General features: G+C 32.8%; 1 protein-coding gene across 2 annotated transcripts in view; it reads right to left on the minus strand.

The window, feature by feature from the left end:
* The window catches only part of LOC107592658 (cell adhesion molecule 2-like), a 308,856-nt gene that overhangs the window by 179,635 nt on the left and 121,945 nt on the right, over positions 1-7,276 (minus strand). The window lies entirely within an intron of this gene.

The raw sequence follows: 7,276 nt of genomic DNA on the forward strand, positions 1-7,276 counted from the left end.
ATACTGTATATATATATATATATATATATATATATATACTGTGTATATTATTGCATTTCTTAGTTTCTACCTTATTTTGTTAAATGTATGTGAATATATATTCACATACGTTTAACAAAATAAGGTAGAAACTAAGAAATGCAATAATGTGTAATAATATTATTGCAAACTTTTAAAAAAATATAAAATTGTGTGCATTTTTTAATAATCTGAATTTAGCTATTTATATCCGTGTTATGTTAGTATCGTTGATATACTACTAAAGGTTTTGTTAATATGTTAAATTAGACTTTATTTGTCCCATTTCTCTTTTCATTTAAGTTAAAGTTTCAATAATTTATTAGATAAAATAAATCTCTCTCTCTCTCTGTATATATATCTCTGTCGTTTTTTTATTATTAAGTTTTAGTTTTTAGTTCCAGTTTCTGTAGTAGTTATTTTAGCACTTATACTTACATTTAACAAAAACATATGTTGAAAAAAATTAAATAAGAGCTGAAATAAAATGTATTTTTCCATATTTTATTTTATTTCAGTTATTATTTGTTTTATTTAAAGTAATTAATTTTTTATAGTTTTTGTTTTAGTTAATGATAGTAACCCTGAAATATTATATATATATATATATATATATATAAAAAAAAAACAATACAAAAATATTACGAAATAGGGTAAAAAAGTATTAAATGCACCATGACTTAAAACGTTCCTATTCCTCAGACTTATACAACTTCAGCTGAATGCACTGAAGATACACAGGTGAGTTCAATCATTAACTTCCAACACATTTCCATTTGTCATTTATGTCCTATAGGCAGCAGGAATGTTCACATAATGGCACATCCATTTTGTAAGGTAATTGTTCAACTCCCAGTGAAATAAAATGGAGATATTGTTCTGTGTCGTTTAAACACTCTACTCTCTTTCTCTTAACCCTCCAACATTTCTCATATCCTGTGCCTTTATGAAGCCACGGGTCAAATCTCTAGAGCCCACTGCGATCCTTCATCCTCGCATTTGCTACTCTTTGTCTTCACTTTCCCTCTTTCCCCAACAAAAGCAAAACACTGGTCATCCAAACCCCAAAGACTCACTTCATGCTAAGGCAAATAGCACAGTCAAACATTAATCTCCCAATAACAATTCTGTACCTATCCACACATGTGTTTTTCGTATGCCAACTATTTTTTTCATATAGTATTCTCAGTGGAAAGGCACATAATAAATAACATGTTTGCAGGTCACACCATACAAAGCTCTAGATTTGGAAAACAGCAGTGCTCTCCATTCAAAGGCAAACAGAAAATGAGGATGTGCATGCATTTGCTTCATATTATCTTGACAAAAGGTGATGAGCTGTTACAGATCACAATGGAACAACCTTGAAAAAGGGTCATTCTCAAAATATAGTGACTTGCCGACTTATACATGTTTGCTATTTGTATTGTTAATCACAAAGGGCTTTTTAAGTAAAAAAAAAAAAAAGGTTAAAAATGTAATTTACCGAATGGGTTACAACATCAGTGAATGTATCGTCAGTGATAAATTCTCATGAAGGTTTCGGTCAACTGTATCTCAAAATACTCCACTAATGAGGCTAAAAAATAATAAATACAATGACACCATTTTTTTTTTCACACAGATATTTTACAAAATGTAACCAGGGACACTTGAAAATTATCTAAGTGAAATAATTAAATCATAGAAATCATAGAAGTCCCAGTTCAGATGAAGGGGAAAAGGTATTTTTCTGGTAAATTGAGATGATTAAAGAAATGTGAAGCACAATAATAAGTCAAACCACGTATTGTGTTGCACATTGTTAAAATCATCAGAATTTATTTAATTAATTTATCTAATTTTAGTAACATCGATATACTATTAAAATGTTTGTAAATATTTTGAATAAGATTTTATTTGAATACACACACACACACACACAATTTTCAATTTTGTTAACATTTTTTAGAAATTGTTTTAGAAACAATATATACTTCCATTCAAAAGTTTGGGGTCAGAACAGCTCTTTTTTTTTTTGAGAAAGAAATTAATACTTTTATTCAGCAATGATGTGTTAAACTGATAAAAAGTGATAGTAAAGGTGCATATTGTTAGAAAATATTTTTTTCTTTTAAACTATTTGTTCATCAAAGAATCCTGAAAAATACAAAAAAAATATTTGTTCCAAAAAAATAGTAAGCAGCACGACTGTTTCCTGCATTGATAATAAATCAGCATATTAAGCAATGATTTCTTAAGGATCATGTGACACTGAAGACTGCAGTAATGATGCTGAAAATTCAGCTTTGCATCACAAAAATAAATTATATTTTAAAGTATATTAAAATAGAAAACCATTATTTTAAATTGTAATAATATTTCACAATATTACATTTTTTTCCACTGTATTTTTGATCAAATAAACATAGCTTCATGAGCATAAGAGAATTCTAAAAAAAAAAAAAAAACATTAAAAATCTTACTGATCACAAACCTTTGAACAGCAGTGCATATATATAATGTTATAAAATAATGCCTTTATATGCGTTTTCTTTAAGGTTTAGATTTGTTTCTTTTCATAACTGAAAAGTCGTTTTTTAGAATATTTTGAGAATGACCCAGTAACTGCATTCTTTCTGCCGAGGTCTGCCAGTATTTTTTAACAGGTCATTGCTGGAACTCTTTGAACTCCTAAAAGGCAGGCGGATATGGTGGTCTAGCTCGGTACATGACGAGGGCATCTCTCGCTCCGGACCCTGCTGCTGTAATGATTCTTACCCAGAGCTGTTCCCCAGAGCACCATGGGGTTTCACTGTGTGATGAACAGCTAGAGTCAGAGCCAAGAGCCGGAGGTGTTCTTTCACGTGGCTCAGCATCACTCCATCCAAACTCATTTTCCTCATATAAATATTTGGCCTTGGGGAAGACACGGCTCTTAATTATGACGCTTAGGATATCCTTCAAGCATTATTTCCTTATTGAAGAACTTTAGCCAAGTTGAAAGTCAAGTTGTTGAAATAGACACCCACAAGGGGGGAAAACCTCGCCGTGTGGGATTTTTAAAAGATCAGTCTGCTCATTCCTGTTTTGTAGTTTTTTTTTTCACACAGATATTTTACAAAATGTAACCAGGGACACTTGAAAATTATCTAAGTGAAATAATTAAATCATAGAAATCATAGAAGTCCCAGTTCAGATGAAGGGGAAAAGGTATTTTTCTGGTAAATTGAGATGATTAAAGAAATGTGAAGCACAATAATAAGTCAAACCACGTATTGTGTTGCACATTGTTAAAATCATCAGAATTTATTTAATTAATTTATCGTAACATCGTAACATCGATATACTATTAAAATGTTTGTAAATATTTTGAATAAGATTTTATTTGAATACACACACACACACACACACACACACACACAATTTTTCAATTTTGTTAACATTTTTTAGAAATTGTTTTAGAAACAATATATACTTCCATTCAAAAGTTTGGGGTCAGAACAGATCTTTTTTTTTTTGAGAAAGAAATTAATACTTTTATTCAGCAATGATGTGTTAAACTGATAAAAAGTGATAGTAAAGGTGCATATTGTTAGAAAATATTTTTTTCTTTTAAACTATTTGTTCATCAAAGAATCCTGAAAAATACAAAAAAAATATTTGTTCCAAAAAAATAGTAAGCAGCACGACTGTTTCCTGCATTGATAATAAATCAGCATATTAAGCAATGATTTCTTAAGGATCATGTGACACTGAAGACTGCAGTAATGATGCTGAAAATTCAGCTTTGCATCACAAAAATAAATTATATTTTAAAGTATATTAAAATAGAAAACCATTATTTTAAATTGTAATAATATTTCACAATATTACATTTTTTTCCACTGTATTTTTGATCAAATAAACATAGCTTCATGAGCATAAGAGAATTCTAAAAAAAAAAAAAAAACATTAAAAATCTTACTGATCACAAACCTTTGAACAGCAGTGCATATATATAATGTTATAAAATAATGCCTTTATATGCGTTTTCTTTAAGGTTTAGATTTGTTTCTTTTCATAACTGAAAAGTCGTTTTTTAGAATATTTTGAGAATGACCCAGTAACTGCATTCTTTCTGCCGAGGTCTGCCAGTATTTTTTAACAGGTCATTGCTGGAACTCTTTGAACTCCTAAAAGGCAGGCGGATATGGTGGTCTAGCTCGGTACATGACGAGGGCATCTCTCGCTCCGGACCCTGCTGCTGTAATGATTCTTACCCAGAGCTGTTCCCCAGAGCACCATGGGGTTTCACTGTGTGATGAACAGCTAGAGTCAGAGCCAAGAGCCGGAGGTGTTCTTTCACGTGGCTCAGCATCACTCCATCCAAACTCATTTTCCTCATATAAATATTTGGCCTTGGGGAAGACACGGCTCTTAATTATGACGCTTAGGATATCCTTCAAGCATTATTTCCTTATTGAAGAACTTTAGCCAAGTTGAAAGTCAAGTTGTTGAAATAGACACCCACAAGGGGGGAAAACCTCGCCGTGTGGGATTTTTAAAAGATCAGTCTGCTCATTCCTGTTTTGTAGCCAAATTAAATGTGTAGGCAATATAAGTTTCCTTTGAGAGGTGAATTAAATATTCATGAGATTGTTTCGAATGCGCATAAAAACAGGTCCTGGTTGTCGTGTGGATGTTCTCGTTGTCTGGCTGCTGTCCCTGGCCTTTCCTTCTCATTACTACAGAGACATGGTGTCCTGCAGCCTCACTGACCTTGTTCCTCTGGCCCTGTTTTTCTCTTTAATGTTCACCTCTGCCTGGCCTTGGCTGCCGCATGTATTTATTGCTGCCCACTTCACTGACATGCAGAATAGAGAGCGTCTAATGGATGACAGTCAAGGAAAGTGGAGATGAGATTTGCATTTAGATCTTATATGGGCCAAACATACAAACAATAGTTTATGTACATGCTATACAATACATATGGCTGGTAAATACATCCAGGAGAGGGGAGGAGAAAAACAAAAAGAAAACAAAGTTCTAAACTTACAGTTCCGGTATTCTGTCACGTGGCTATGGAAAGCACACAATGCAGGAGTAGCCATAAACAAGAAAGTCCTTTAATGAATCCACAGGCAGGAGAAACACAGGAGATAAACACAAATCAACAGCAATACCGGAACTAAGGAGCAGGGGCAAAACACAGGGCTGAAATACTAGAAGGCAAGCGAGGTAATTAAATAAACACAGGTGAACAGAATGAACTAATCAAGGTAGCATGGAAAACTAGGTCAAAAAGAAAACACACTAAAAGTCTATGTTACAGCATTATTCATTAAGTTTATTAGTAAATATTTACAAGCACATTGTTTCATCTTTAGCTATTTGAACATATATTAACTTTATAATAAGTATTATTTTTTTAAATTATGCTTACTATTTTACCACAATAGATCTAGATCTAAACAAACAAACAAAAAATACAAAGATTAAGAAATGTTTAATTTGACAGTCTATATCTTTAGTTATACACTATACAATTTTAATTATAATTAATAATATACGGCCATGATAGCATAGTTCAGACAACATACATTGAGTAAAAATAGCACAGTACTAATAATCTGCTAGCAAATCAGATTGATCTGTTCAGCCGTTTGTACTGAGATTCAAAAGCCGTAAAAAGCAGTATTTCAGACAGCTGCAGTCAGATTCACCACAAGTTCACCACACGTTCTCACTCCACGTTTCTTCCTCGGTCTCTCTCTATTTATATGCTAGTCATGCAGTGAGAGAAAAAAAGTGGAAAACTTAGAAGACAGGTCTGTGCTCTTATAGTGATATTAAATGCATTTGATTCTGTTCTACCCTCTTTGAACTCAACACTCTTTCAATTCACCCTTCTGAGCAGAAGTTTATATGTGCCTACCAGGCAGGCGGATATATGCAAACCTGCAGAGAGACAGAGGGAGAGGGAGGAGGGCTGCGCTCGGCAAGCGCAGAAATTAAGAGGCAAAGGGCAGTGGGAAATATTGAGCACCTCATTCTCCTTGTAATTGTGCCATGTCACAAGACAGCATAAGATAATGGTGACCGATATGAAGACCGAAATTATGAGGTGTCTCAGACTGGGAAGAGAGATACAGGAAGTGCTGCCCCGCAGCTCTGATTTCCTATGCCAGTTTCTCACTCTATCAGAGGTCGGAAAATAGTGTCAAAATAGCCCATGGGCTGTCTACAGGGACATATCCATGCAGTGTTATTACGGTTAGGCAAAACTGAAATGAAAAATCTAAATAAATGAATAAAATTAATAATAATAACAATAATAATAATAATAATAATTTGAATTGTATTACAAGTAAAAGGTAATTGCAATATTTCATATTGCATATGTGACTTTAATTCAAATATCTTTATTGGCATAACAAAAGTACATTTTGTTTTGCTTAAACATTAAACCAACATTGATTTGAAATAAAATTAAATTAAATAAATACTTTTACAAATGTAAACCAAATTAAATTATATGACAGGACTGATATCATTTGGTTTAAAATTGTAACATTACTTTTAAACACAATTAAAAGAACAATTACAATTATTTAATAAAATCTAGTGACATTTTCATGTTTGATGATATATATTTACGGTGTTTATCAAGTACTAAAACTAAAAGTATAACTTCTGTATCATAATCGTTTTTTATATACTATTTATAAATTGCTATGTTATAGCTACAGTGGTGTGAAAAAGTGTTGGCCCCCTTCCTGGTTTTTAAATCTTTTGCATATTTGTCACACTTAAAAGATTCAGATCATCAAACAAATTTTAATATTACACAAAGATAATGCAAGCAAATACAAAATGCAGTTTTTAAATGATTCTTTATTTTATTAAGGCAAAAAAGCTGTCCAAACCTGCCTGCCCCTACGTGAAAAAGTAATTGCCCCCTAAATCTAATAACTGGTTGTGCCACGCTTTGCAGCAACAACTGCAATCAAGTGTTTGCGATAACTGGCAATGAGTCTTTCACATCACTGTGGAGGAATTTTGGCCCACTCTTCTTTGCAGAATTGTTTTAATTCAGCCACATTGGAGGGTTTTCGAGCATGAATGGACTGTTTAAGCATCTCAATCGGATTTAAGTCCGGACTTTGATTTGGCCACTCCAAAACCTTAATTGAGTTTTTCTTGAGCCATTCAGAGGTGGACTTGCTGGTGTGTTTTGCATCATTGTCCTGCTGCATAACCCAAGTGCGCTTGAGCTTGAGCTCACAAACTGATGGCC

The sequence above is a fragment of the Sinocyclocheilus grahami genome, unplaced genomic scaffold (genome assembly GCF_001515645.1).
Source record: "Sinocyclocheilus grahami isolate Dianchi unplaced genomic scaffold, SAMN03320097.WGS_v1.1 scaffold156.1, whole genome shotgun sequence".
Taxonomy (NCBI): Eukaryota; Metazoa; Chordata; class Actinopteri; order Cypriniformes; family Cyprinidae; genus Sinocyclocheilus; species Sinocyclocheilus grahami.